We start from the raw sequence: 14360 nt of genomic DNA on the forward strand, positions 1-14360 counted from the left end.
AACATAGCTTCTTATTCACCTCCTGAGCAGTGCTACCACTCAAATCGCTGTCTTTAAAACACTTACCAATAATGATCTTGTTCTTCCTTTGGAACAGTCAGTGTAGTGCACTCAAAGAGCTGTTCCATTCAATTTCTGACTTAGCTACATCACAACAGGCACGACATAAGTTTTAGTGCCCACCTTTAAACTTTATGTCCCAACATGCAGACTCTTACAGAACCACCACTTTTCTGGCTACTAAAACCAACAAACTTCAGAGATGTAGATGTCACGTTTTTAGTGCCAAAATAACCATAGGAAATTCCTGCCCTCCTGCTTCCTGATCCCTCAGGCACATTCGCTCACCTCTGACATCATGCTGTAAATGGGATCACTACAGTCACCTTTTGGGAGGTTTGCTCTTTGCACAGTGCTTCTTGGACACTGCTGCAGCACCACCTCCTGCAGAGCAGCAGCAGCCCAGGGGTCTTCTGTGGGGATAAATGGCTGGACGAAGAACAAAGCCCAACTACACCTTTAGCTAAAGAAACAGTCTGTTAACCCAACTTTCACAGCACACCTCTTCTCTACTTCTTCTATGTCCCAGAGATAGTATCTGGCTAAGATACAGAGGCAAAATAAACATTACCAGTCAACATCCCACCCTGCTACACAGTACAGGCATCCCATTCACCCTCAGTGTCTAACTGGTTAGTACAATCATGGTTGTAATTGAAATTGAACAACTGCCCTAGTGTGCACTTAATTACAAGTTTGCTGTTCTTATTTGCGACTTGAAACACTCACGTATCTAAACACACATCTGTTTCTCCCAGCAAAGCCAGCTGGCCTATTGCAAGGTACTATCCCCATTACAAATCTTGCCTTGCTTGCTGGCTGCAGATCACAAACTGTTCTCACTTGCAAAGAATCAAGAGTGCTTTCTAAACTTTCAAACAGTATTTTAGGTCAGTAAACCTAGCTTGAACTCAGCCTCACGCTGCCAAGTCTAACGGTACTTATGAAAAAAAAAAAAGAAGACAAACACAAGGTTTCTCTGCTCAAAATTACGTCAATGTGCAGCGTTCACTTTGGTGTGCTGGAATCTGCGGAATGCAAACCTGTAACCTTTAGCTGCAGCAGGCACACGGACCAGGGAAATGAACCATCCCGAGAAGCATGCAGTGGTTCAGAACTCCAATTTCCTCCAGGATACTTCAAATTGTATCTGCACAAAGGAGCTAGTGTTAATTTGGTTACCTCACGAGCACGGGTGATGTTAAACATGACATAAACGCTGAGCTACAATCTATAAACAGAGGCTGAAGGGGTACTACATCCTGCAGCAAATATGCCAACATTCAGCACTGAAGCTGACCCGGTCCTTGGTTTCTTGGTGCTGGAAACAGATTTTTCCTTCCTCACTGCCCTAGGAAACTGAAATGCTCCTCTCTCCTTTTCCTTACAGCTTCACAGAACATTGCTATTTTCAAGCATTGTCCTTCCTAAGGAGGATGCCGGGGGCTTTATGCTCAGACAGGGCTCTCCAGCTGCAGGTTGATGCTCCTCCTGGAGCAGCACCGCACGCACATCCCTTCTGTGGAGGAAAGAACTGCTGACAGCACGATAAGACACTGCAGAACTTCACCTGGGAGCTTTAAACAGAGAGGAATTTCACAGAGTAACCTGAAGCTTAGAAACACTATAATCCACCTATTTACTATTAGCAGTAATACTCCTTTTCACAGTAGAGCGCAGATGAAAGCGCGTTTTGCTTTCCATTCATTCCCCAGCAGCACTGCATCGATAAAGCCATTTGCTGTGCAAGAAAGTGGTTTTGGCACAACACTTTGAACAGCTTCGTATACCAAAGCTTTTGAGGCCATTGACTCCATCTACCATTAGCACTGCTTATAGAAAACATTTATTAGCCTGTTTATATTAACAGGAAAGTTTGTACATACATTCTCCATGCTGTTTTCCATAAGAAACCTTTCCCAACATACCACAGCAGCCTCCTACGCTGCCATCTCTTCCTCTGAAAACATCCTGACAGATACTTTCCAAAAGCAGACCTTCCCAAATCTCAGCTCCACACCCCCAGAAGTTGGTAGCGAGGGTGGCAGAAAGTATTTTGTAATCAGAATTCATAGAAGCGGCCTAAAATACTACAGCTGACAGTTGTGGTTAAAATGTGTAAGTCTGTAAATAGCCCACGTAATTTTCAGATGAAAGATCAACTCCATACACCCAGGCCCATTTAACAGCTGTGAAAACCACATTATGGCAACAAATGCCACAACCAACTCTAAATCCTGAACAAATTAGCAGGGATTCAGCTAAGTTCCCCACAAGTAGCAGTTGAGCTTTACAGAGCCCAAGTACAAAGGCTGAAAAGATGAGCACATCTGGAAATCCTGAGCTGTGCCACAACCCATAACTTTACCTGCTTGGTACCAAGGCAAACCACATGAATAAAGGATACAGAGAAGCAGGTGCAAAAGAGCACTTTATTATTTCACTGGATGTTCTCCGACAGACTCAGAGCATCCATCAGCAAAGGACAAGGAGAAAAAGCATCCAATAGCTTCTCTTCCAAAATAATTACTTAGGAAAGGGAAGCACCCACAAAAATATGTTTCATATTCCTAACACATCCCTCAAGTTTCCCCAAAATTAATAGAAAAGCCACAACTGTAGCATGCCCTGAGAACAGAGAAGAGGAGTAGGGGCACAGCAAAACCCTGATGGCAGTTACAGCAGTGACTAACATTTTTAATAGCAATGATAATGCAGATCTTTAATGTGGCTAGGAAAAGAGCAACTTAGATGACAGAAAAGTAGATTTGCATGGCAGGGATCTTGTAAGTGCATGTTACTCCACAGAGCTGGTGAAAGCACCGAGGCCAGTGGTGGGATGCCAAAAACAGCAATTCATTCTACAAAATGATTTTATTGTAAATTGAGACGATAGGTCAGCTGCAACAGAAAAGTTTTGAGAGAATGAAAGCGTTTACATATCCATTTTGATGGAAAGCTGATGTAATCTTTGCAGTAACAACAGATGCCATTCCCCTCCACTGTGACAGCAGAGCACAGATCATCCTAGACAGGTTTGCATGACTGGAACTTCAGCTCTGAGCTGGACTGAGACTGTGCCAATATTCCTTCTCCTTAAGACGCCACAGCTCCGAGTCATCTATCATTTCTGCAGTTTATCACTCAAAACCCAGACACTGTTTTTGGCAACAGTGCTGCAATCGCTGTTGTTTTAATCCATATTCTAATCCACCCAATTAACTCTAAGGTCCATTCCCAAATTAGGAATGAGCAAAAATGCACCTGTTCACAATTTCAGCTTTATCTGCTGATGTATTCATCACGGTTTAAGGTTTGACCAGAAACCAATGCTCTGCTGAATGCATTGAACTCAAGCCCTCCATCTCCTGGAACACGTGTTTTACTTTGTGCTGAGTAAAGTCATAAGCAGCACGTATGAAGCTAATGGAAGAGTTCACATTTCTGTGCAAATCCCTAACATAATTACAATTCGCAGCTCTGTCCTCAGTTTTTGTCACCACGAGCCCAGGACCCGCTCAGCAAAACTGTTTGTCATCCTTATTCATCATCTGGTAGTGGGTTCCAAAGTTCTGGCTGAGCAAAGCACTCTTTCAAAGCTCCAGCAGCCCATCCCTTAAGTGCCACTGCTCTCCTGGCACGCAGCAAGAGAAACATCTCCACTTCACATGGCTGCCTTGACTCAGAGCTGATGTGAACAGAAACAAAGAGGCCTGTGAGTTACATCAAGCCATCCTGTTAGGGACCCTGAAAACAACATACTACTACTAAATCTCTGCTGTGAGGCAGGGTGGGGAAAGGTACTGATTTTTGCTATCCACTCTGCACACTGTTGTTGGTGTTGTTTGGTAAAAGATGCACAGGTTGCTCTTCTATTCATTCCTCAGTTTTGAGATTTTATTTTAAACCATGGATGTTGAACAGCTACACAGCATAAAACCTGCTGTTACAGACCGAGAATAAATCAGATATTTACTTATCTGCAAACACTTCAGCTATACTGGTTCTATAAGATAACACTCGAAACAGAAAGTCTACAGATGCCAGAGTGAGAAGATCAAAGTCTTCCTCATGTTACAAGACTGCCTGTGTGCAAAAGCAGCACCATTTGCTGGATACATGAAAAAAGCAATGTTTACTGTAATGAAAAACAAGGGAATGTGTCTACTGCTTTAATCCTAAGTAATTTAGGAATATTAAAAACAGCACAGAACATATCACAGAGCTGCCGTGCCTGTAACACGAGATCATGAAGGCAGGCCATAAGCCATTAGTTAAATCATTATTTTTCAGGAGCTGCTGTTTGTATACAATGTGAAGCATTTTTTTTTTCTTTCCTCCAAATTGGTCATTTGCATGGAAGTCAATGCATCAAACACAGAAAATCCAGTATTCCTCTTCTGACAACATGGCAGAAGACATCAGATAAAAAGTTTGGGAGTTGGCTGATAGGAAGATACACTTCAGTCTGAGCAGCATCGTACAGAAGCCAGCACTTGGCAGAGAGGATGGAAATTCATCCAACAGAAGGGCCTCCATGCTTCCCAGTGATGACACTGAAGAAGATGAGGAACTTACCAATTTGGAGGACATATCTTCCAGTATACGCTTAGCACAACGTCTGTTTGAAAGCTCCAAGCATGTTCTGGAAGTCAGGAAAGGAGCTTTTCCAAGCCCTGCATCTAGCAGAATTAAAGAAGTCATCTGCCTGAACACAACAGGCTACAGATGCCAAGGCCACATTCATTAAGTTTACCAGCAGACACATACTTGCAACAGACACTTGTGCAGCTCATCAATTCCACATGGAAGTGACACCTCTGGATTTACTTTTGTCCCTTACCATCTTATATGTGGCCTCCATGGCTTTCTTCTGAACCTATCTTAAGTTGGCAAGAGAATTCAGTCTCATTGAAGACGTTTCTTCTTATTTCTGCTGCAGGAACCGTACTCTGCTGATGTCTCTGCAGCTGACAAACTTATGCCTGTCATGAGACAGGTTCACATCAGACAACCACTTTACAGATAAATGGGAAATTTTTAACTGTGGAAGGTGTCACAGCATTGGAATTCAGGTCACACACAGTGAAACGTAACCTGCTGAACGGTTTTGGTCCCATTGGCTTTGAGCAATGGAAATTAACCTGCACTGCACTGCAAATGGCCCTGGCCAACAGCAGACCCCCATCCCTCTGACTGATGGGAGAAGCTGAAAGCCAACAGCAGTTTGTGACCAAAAAAGGTTGGGGACTACTGACAGGCAACTGAGAGCTCTGTATGTGTGCGCAGGGCGCGCTAGATGACTACAGCCAGATTAAAGCATAGCTGCAAGTCCTAGCCTAGATAAAATTTGAAGATTAAAGCCCATGTTGTAGGTGTATAAAATGTTACCACTGCTTTCATTACAAGTCAACCTAAAAATGTTTCCATTAGACAGCGCTGCGATTACAAACACGCAAACTGATACTTTAATCCTCAAGAAAAGGTGTTAGTGTAGTGGGAGAAGAGGCACAACTGCTCCAAGATTGTCTCATTGTGCCGCACGCACCTGCCAGAAATCTTGGCAACCTTAACACAGTGTTAATGTAATCCCTCAAATATTTAGTGCTGAAGCTCTGCTAATTTAAACATCCTAAGATGTTTCCGTCTCTCAAGGATCAGCAGTGATGTGTGATCAGGTGTTTGTATAAAGCTGCAGAAATCTGGCTGAATGAAAATAACCTGAAGGAAAGAAGAATGAGAAACCAGAGACAGCACCTGTGTTTACTGAGGCTAAGTATGTCATACCAACCTGATAATGTGTTTTTCAGAAAAAGGGGAACACCACGTATGATGTGAACTGCAAATGTTTGAATCATGTGATGAGCAGAGCTAAAAACGAGTGAAAACAAGGAGGTGAACAGGCAAACCAAGTTACCTAAGGAGCCAGTTAAAAAAAGAATTAATCCATATACTTGGAATAGCAGGTCAAAGGATTTAACTGCAAAGTGTCACAAGGACTTGTCTTCAGCAATAATCTGAGTGTTTCTGAAGAGACACTCAAAAGAACACTGATGTAAAGCCTAAGATGCATCAGCACAAAGCATGAAAACGTATGACTGACAACCTGAGCTCTAGAACTAGAATGAAGCTCAGGGCCAATCCAGCAGTATGGAATTAAAACTTCATCATTAAACACACAACCTAGAAACAGATGAGCTATAACCTGGAAGCTAATTAGTTAACAGTGACATTAGAAAAAGTTCTCCATAGTATTTAACTAAATTGAACAGCTAACTCAAAGGCACTCAAATTACCAGACTTAATATCTTTTGTCAGCTGTTTGTCCGGATTTATTTTAACTCCCAAAAGGTTCTCAGGAGGTTTTTCGGTGTCTTTCCTCTCTGCTCACCTGCTCCTTACCTTTGTCTGCAAGCAGAGCTGGGCGCAGGTCTTGACAGAGCACTTACCTCAACCAGGCAACATTTCAGACAGAACGTGCTCCAGGCAGAGCCAACAGGACATCCATTAAGTGCACTGATCAGCAAGACAGTTCTTAACCTCAGGATCTAATTAAAAGGGATTACGATAGTCAGGGCAGTACTGCAGTGCAGGCCACGCACGAGGTGTTGATCTGCTGACATTAAGTTCTCCTTTATGCAAGACTTAAAAGACACTCCTTAAAACATTCACAGATACATAAGGAAGATAGATGGCGCTTTCTTAAGCCACACTACGTTACAACATCACTGAAGCGTGCAGATCCCTGACGTGCAGCTGAACTCTGACAGACGGACCGGGTGAAAACGAACAGCAACTGCACACAGCCGAGCACCAAGGGCGAAGAGCTTCAGGAACACCATCAGTGCAACACGCTGATGGCTGCTCCCAACTGCCACAAACACCACCGGCTTTCACAGCCTGCATCTTTGTATCTTTCCCTCTGGTCTTGTTTCCCCGAGCAGCAACAGTTCTCCAAGTTTTGGTGTGATCATTTCAAGTCACTTCTTTCAGAGAACAGAATGTTACCATTCACTACTTCAAAGGACCCCTATTTAACTTGTTGCCTTTTTGAAGCTGCAGTGCAAAGTATAAACTTTATGTGCCCAATATAGCTTTCACATGGTTCAATAAGCAAACTAGGCAAATGCCACTTTCCCCGGCTTCCAGCACTTTGAACTTTTGGTTGTAAGAATCTCACATTAGTGTTCCATATAACACACAAAAGTGAATTTTCAGACGGTGGTTAAAACCGAGGCTCATTTAACAATACGAGCAGTAACTGCTAAGAGATCTTACAACATACGGAATTATATCTTCATAATAAAAATTAACGTGCAAATTTCACTAGATAGAACGTATTGTGATATTGCACAATAGATTCATTGTCCTGCAACCTTTTTTTTTTTTACCAGTTCTCTGTAAAAGCACACAGCCAAGCTGTTAGATGGCAAGTTAACAGTGGCTCGTCCCAACGGCATGCGCCACAGACCGCCAGCACATGAGCAGATCTGTTCTTGTTGTTGCTTTTGTTTCAGTAAACGACCCAAAATCAAACCAAAGTGAACCAGCAGTGCCCTCACACAGCACACCCCACAGAACGTAAGGTGACACAGACTGCTCTGCTGTTACATCCACCAGGCACACATTCAGAGTCGACCACTCTTCATAATGCACAAGGTGTAACTGTAACACGATGTCTACACCTCCTGCACAGTTTCCCTCTGTGCTAGTTCAGAGGAAGTTCTCCAGTCTCTCAGTGTAGACAATCCATCGCATGACCTCTTCCCTGCGTGCACAATAAAGAGCAGAGCTTATGTTTCACAGCCTCAAAGAGCAGAACAGCCCAACACCACAACCCCCAGCTCACCCAGTGACCCCACAGGGCTGGTGTGGAAGCCCAGGGCCAGACAGCACAGCAGGACCCAGACCCTGAGAAAGCACAGCAAGCACACCAATGCTCTTCTAACACCAACCAGGCATCGGGGCAGCTCAGGAAGGGGAATCACTGCCCAAGACCAGCACACAGTTTGGCTCCCCACAAACACCACTGAATGGCAGTCAGGATGCTGAAGGCTGCCTGCCCCACGCACCAGGTCCCACTCCTACACACCTCTGCTGCCAACTTTTCAGGCCCTTTTGAGCACACTGGGCAGGAAGTCCTGATTTGAACAATTCTTTCAACCTGCAGGACTAACATGTGCAAACATAGACACGAGTTAAACATAACATTCTTTTTAAGTGCTGCAAACTGCCAAAAAATGTCCATAAAGCACTTTTATTTGTCACAAGGCAGCAACGTTCTAGTTTAATACCAGAAAGCTATTTTTTTTTTCTTGTTCTGCCATGGCTACCTATAGCACTTCAGTCTGCTTTCAGAAGCCTTGCAAGAATTATCAACAAAGTTCTGAAAAATACACATCAAAGGCTGCTCAGCCCAGCCTCCCTCCCAAATCACTAACAAAAGCAAAAGTCTCCAAGCCCTTTCTGGGGGAACCACATGAAAGAAACAGGAAGAAATATGGCCTGTTTGGCGTGTCTGCGTGCCAAAATATCCTAATACAGCTGAAGGTTTTCTTGGTAACCCTGCTGCATTAGATCCATGAAAGAGTCAAAAGGGAAAATACAGATCTGTGCTTCCTCACGCACATGTATGCCTATTCACCAGACCCAGCCAAGTCTGCCTGCGTGTGCTCAGAGACGAGGGCACAGGAGGCCTGCTTCCAGACAGAAGGGAGTCAACTGCACACACCACTGACCGATGCCACACGTGGAAAATAAACCACTTCTTTGTTTCTCCCAGGACAGAATGAGCCCAACTGGGCACCCTGTGCCCCCAGCACTGCCAACAGCAACACAGCTTTGGCAGTGGAAGACTTCCTCCTCCCCACCCCTGCTGCCACCCCAAGCAGCGTCTCCTACTTTGCTGTATGCAAGGCTTTAATTTTTGTCACTTGGAAGTGACGAACCTCCTTTTACAGAAACAAAAGACTGTAACTGTATATCACAATCATTAGGTTTGTGACAGCCAAATTTGGCTAAGTGCTAGTTGTTACTATCTGCACAAAGCTTAGCTGTCAGCCGAGCTGTTGTTTCGAGTATTCAGTTTTATTACAATAAATGACAGCTTTCCTTCTCTAGCTTTTATTTCAGATTAGCAAGGAAGCATTACACCTTAATGAAATACACAGTAACTACAACAGATGAATTTATCTGAAGCACAGTGCAAGCCTCCAACCTCCCGGAAGCATTCTAGCCCCGTGAATGGCAGCAGAGCAAAGAGCTTGCACTGACAAGCAGCAGCATGGAAAGCCTGTGTGAGGAGCAAAGGAGAGACACTGAGGTGAGGTCACACACGACATCCAACCCCACCACACCACACAGCATCTCAAGGCGTTATGGATGCAGACAGCACGGAGCACAGCCTGTCAGGTGCCCAGACACAGAAACAAACAGCCACCTTCCCACCAAAGTGCCTGTAAAGAATCCTGAGCAAGTTTAAGCAAGGCAGGAATGCGATTGTGTCATCGGCCTTTTAGCACCATGCATACCCTTTATTTTCCTAATGACTCAATTATGCAGGTAAAATTAAATGCCTGAAAGTTCTTCCTGGCCCCAAAAACTGAAAATCCTTGTGTTTATCCACAAGTCAGCTAATGCAGGAACAGCAACACCACAAGCTTTCTCTCTTTCTTACCTTGTATGGCCAAACCTGGACTGGGAGGATCAAATGCGTGGCTCGGGCCGGGAATAAAGACAATCTGGTGGTTTGTTTCAACTGCAGCATTCTAGTAGCATTTCACAAACTTCTGGAGTCATTCTTATCATGGGTATTTAAGCACTACAGGAAAAGAAAACTGCAGGAACTGTTAGACCTGGAGAGCTGCAGCACTCTGTAATCACCAGCTCCCAGCATGGGATTAACACACCTGAGCCCACCAAACATCTCCAGGGCTCCTGGGTCTCTGCTGTATTTTTGACCATAAGAATACTGCATACAGTAGAATGTTATCATAGATGAGTGAGAAGGTGCCCCTCTATTAGGAAACATGTCTTGCTGCTCTGGAAGAAAAGGCCTTTATTCCATCTTCTTGGTGGTCATCTTGTGGTCAAATCACCTCTAAAGAACACAGCAGACCTCAAAAACAAAAAAGGCATTGCAGAACAGCCTGCAGACAGAGGTACAAAAGACCAGGACAATCCAGCTTGGAAAGGAAAAGAAAACAAAACCCAAAGAAAACAGAACCCACATCTATACAATTGCAAGTGAAAAAGCTACTGGGAAAAAAGGATCCTTTATTCTTTCTCCTGCTACAAAAACTAGGAGGGGCTCAATGAAGTTACCATGCATTGGGGCTACAAAAAAAAAAAAATCAACAGGAAATATTTTTTCCCAAGTTGTGGCACTCATTGCATAGCATAAGGTAGAAGCTAAAGGTATAAACTGCTCCAAAGGTTTAGGCAAAGCCACAGCTGACGAATGCACCAGGCATCATTACCCACACAGCCTGCACAGCTCCTCTGGCTCAGGCCATCCCTGGCTGCTGGCAGACACCCGGAGCCAGCAGTCCCTCATCTGCCTGCTCTGCTTCTTTCCCCTTATGATTTACTTCTGGCCACTGTCACACACCACATGCCAAGCTCCACACACACTCCGCAGCCCTTATTATCCCATCATTCACATGTTCTGATAATTATTTCACACAAACAGGTTTACTTCCCCAGCTCTACACTGTCACATATTAAAAACACACTATCTGCAAATTACGTATAGTTTAAATCACTTCCTTAAGTTGATTAAATAGGAGAGAATTAAATGAAATTCCCAGCCTTTACGGTTCACCCCTTCCATCCGTCCATCCAAATGCCATTTTACCAGGCTGCAGTTCATTCCCTCCCACCACCACTTCATTTGTGCACCTTCCACAGACATTTGTTTTCATCCCGTGAAACCATTAGAAGAATCAATTTGAACTCCAAAGCAAGCTGAGAGTAATGGACTCCTGTGTTTACGTAGCAGTAAGTACACAAGTATTTAACTGGATCTATTTGCTAAAAACTGCATCTTCCAAAGCAACAGCAGCATCCACCACAGCAACAAGGAGCTGCCATACATTTCTTATGTAAACCAACATTCCCAGTGTTTGTTCTCCTCCTCAGAACTGCCAAAATAGCAATCATTGACTACTGAAACAGTGCCACAGAAGGCACGTCTCCCATCTAGTTTTACTCCTGAAATCGAACACTTACTCAAAGGAAGTAATTAAGTTGCTGCCCTTTTTCAGCAAGACAATTCCAAGACTGATGTCATAATTCAAGCGACAGGCTGTGAACAGCTCTGCAACCATAGCATTTAATTTAGAAGTCAGCACTTGACACATTGAAGTATTTGGAATTCCTGAAGTCTGGCTGTCTGCACAGTTGCATAATTTGAACAGGAATAACCTACTTACAACCAGGCAAGATAGAAGTATGTCAACAGACAATCCCTTCTACGTCAAGGGACATCTCCTTCCTCTCACATACCAGCAAGAGCATCACTCACTGATCTGTCACGGTTTGGTTTTCTTCCCCTTTAAGTTAGTGAACTACAATGCCTTTGAGAGCTGTTACATTTATCATCACATCTTCCTGTAGCAATATACTCAAATGTTCTCAAAGACCATCAAGAAATAAGTTTCCACGTGCAACAGACTCCACCAGCGAAACACTACATGTGCAGAAACCAACACCAGTGCCAAGGACCCAAGGCCTCCTCGCTGCCAGAGCCACGTGAGATCACACAAGCACCATCCATCTTACAGCAGGCATCACACAGCCATTCAGGAGAAGGACACAAACATAAAAAGCCTCCAGAAATAACGTCTGGACACTTGTTCAGCTTCACACGCACAAGGGAAGCTGTATTTTCTTTCGCCCCTCCTAGCAAACAGCCGACCAGACGCTCAGCACAGCAGACATTTGCTACAGACACCACAGAAAGAAATCACCCTTTTAAAAGTTGCCAGTTTATGATTAACCTCCTGTTACAAAAAACATGGCAAGGGTTCAATTTCACTTGCTAACTACTTCTCTTACGTGCTACAGAAGAAATACACGCAGACACTCCTCCCCCTAAACTTGACACTCACAAAAAGAGGAATTCTCTCACCCTGTTAAAAAACAAGAACAAGAAAAAAAAGCCAACAGTGCAAAACCTTCTGCGTGAGAAAGCAAACGTGATCCCTCCTCCTCACAGGTGAGCATCCACACAACCAGCATCCACCTGGGGAGACAAAAAGCAAGGGCTGGAAATTCCCTTCCCCTGGAAAAGGATGGCTTTGAGTGTTTACACCAATTAGAGTTTCAGATTAAAACCAGCTGTTTAAACAGAAGAAGTCCCCAGGGAGACACACTTACAGTATTATTACTAGTTTCTGGTATAAACAGCTTTACATCAATGGAAGTATTCATACTGGTAGAGCTATATGCAAGCTAGCAGGTTAACACTTGTTCAGCTCTATCTTAAATAGATTCACTCAGACCCAGGCAACCTCTCCAGGCACATCACACCTTGGATCTGTGTTACACATGGATATCAAGATGCAACAGGAGAGCTCAAAGGCAGAAGAGCAGCACATGGAAATGCACCACGAGACTCCTGGACACCAGCCTGTGCCAGACAGCCATTCCCACCCAGTATCACCTTGCAGGGTTCACAGAGCAGTCCCATGTCACTCCGTGCACAACAACTTGCTGCTAGAAACCAGAGGCCAGCCCACCTGCTGAGCTGAGTGACTGCCACCTGAAGAGAAGCCAGGAGAAAAGAACGGAGAGAACACAAGGGGCAAACATGTAAGTGGGAGAGCTGAGAAATTTCCCTCATGATAATATGGCAAACCTAGGACTTTGTGTGAGGAAAAGAGCGAATGCTAGAGGCTTCTAGAAACATGTGAGAAAGGTTGAATGGGAACAAGAGGCAGACAAAAGTCAGGAGACTTCCAAATTACATGTATGACTAGAGAAAAGAAATGCAGTGCATTTTAGACCAGTGATGTCCAACTTGAGATCCGCAGATGCTTAGGGAATGCACACAGTATTCCTATCTAGAAAAGCAACCCAAATACAGCCACAAATTGCAGGGCACAGCTGGTTGACCCCTCTGGCACACACAGCAAAGAGTACCACACATGGGAGCAGGCACACAGCAGTGCCACGAGGAGTCTATGGGAACAGATAGATGACAATGAAGGACAAACAACAGAAGCCTCCTCCTTGGGAACGTGCAGGAGAAGCCTGCATCCCAAAGGCTGGGGGCAAAACATCAAGGTGTGCCAGCTCTTGGTCAATGGGATAACCATTACAGAAAGCACAGCAGGCTGCCCTCAGCAGCAGGCAACCCCACAGAGCACAGGGAGATGGAGGAGCTGCCAGCAGGTCTGCAGGAAGACGTGTGGTCCTCTACTAGGGTGGAAGAACTCAGAGAATGGGCAGGGTTGGAAAGGACCTCAAGGATCATGCAGTTCCAACCCTCCTGTCACAGGCAGGGCCACCAACCTCTACATTTAATACCAGCCCAGGCTGCACAGGGCCCCATCTAACCTGGCCTTGAACACCTCCAGGGATGGACGGGGCATCCACAGCCTCTCTGGCAGCTGTTCCAGCACCTCACCGCTCTCAGTAACTCAGAGATTTTTGAGGACATTACAAAGCCCCCCGGGACGGCTGTGCTCCACTTGCTGCACCGTCCCAACACACCCATGCAGGAAAAGCAGCACGAGGGGCTCCAGAAGCCAGCAAGACCCCCAGTTTGAGCGTTCCTACAGAAGAAACGACAGGCTCCGAGCAACCAAAAGCACCACCTCCCCCCTCCGCATCCCCATGTGCCAATGTTTACGTCGATACGTGCGGCGGATCGGGACGCGCATCGCGCACAGCTGAGCCCCGCACCCCCCGCGGGTCGCGGCCCCCGGCAGATGGGCGGCGGCGGCGGGGGGAGGGAGGCGGCGGCGGAAGGGGGGCACAACAAAAGGCCGCGGGCTGCACAGGGACGGCCCGAGGGCCCCGGCGGCAGAACAGAAGGGGTCGGGACAGGAGGGCGCCCGGCGCCGCTCCCACCCCCCAAACACGGACACACAGACACAGACACGCGCTCTCCCCTCAGGGCCGCCCCGAGCCCAGCTGTTCCACCCTTACCTGCGGTCGCTGGGCCCGGCGGGCGCTGGAGGCCGAGCCCCCTATCTCGGCGCTGGCCGGGCCATGGCGGAGGGAGGCGGAGGAGGAGCAGAGGCCGCCGCCGCCACCGCCGCCGCCGCCGCCTCCCCCTCAGGCGCGGTGCTGGC

The 14360-nt window shown here is 45.8% G+C and overlaps 1 protein-coding gene across 22 annotated transcripts in view; it reads right to left on the bottom strand.

The window, feature by feature from the left end:
* ZBTB44 (zinc finger and BTB domain containing 44) overlaps nt 1-14287 on the bottom strand; it is a 68326-nt gene extending 54039 nt beyond the window's left edge. For all 22 annotated transcript variants that reach the window (XM_042831912.1, XM_042831904.1, XM_042831918.1 and 19 more), the window contains exon 1: nt 14215-14287. The gene's annotated coding sequence lies outside the window, so the exon portion shown is untranslated. The remainder of the gene's footprint in view (nt 1-14214) is intronic.
* Between the last annotated feature and the right edge of the window lie 73 nt (nt 14288-14360).

Source organism: Centrocercus urophasianus, unplaced genomic scaffold (genome assembly GCF_019232065.1).
Source record: "Centrocercus urophasianus isolate 14NV4802_14NV808 unplaced genomic scaffold, USGS_Curo_1.0 seq_37, whole genome shotgun sequence".
NCBI classification, from domain to species: domain Eukaryota; kingdom Metazoa; phylum Chordata; class Aves; order Galliformes; family Phasianidae; genus Centrocercus; species Centrocercus urophasianus.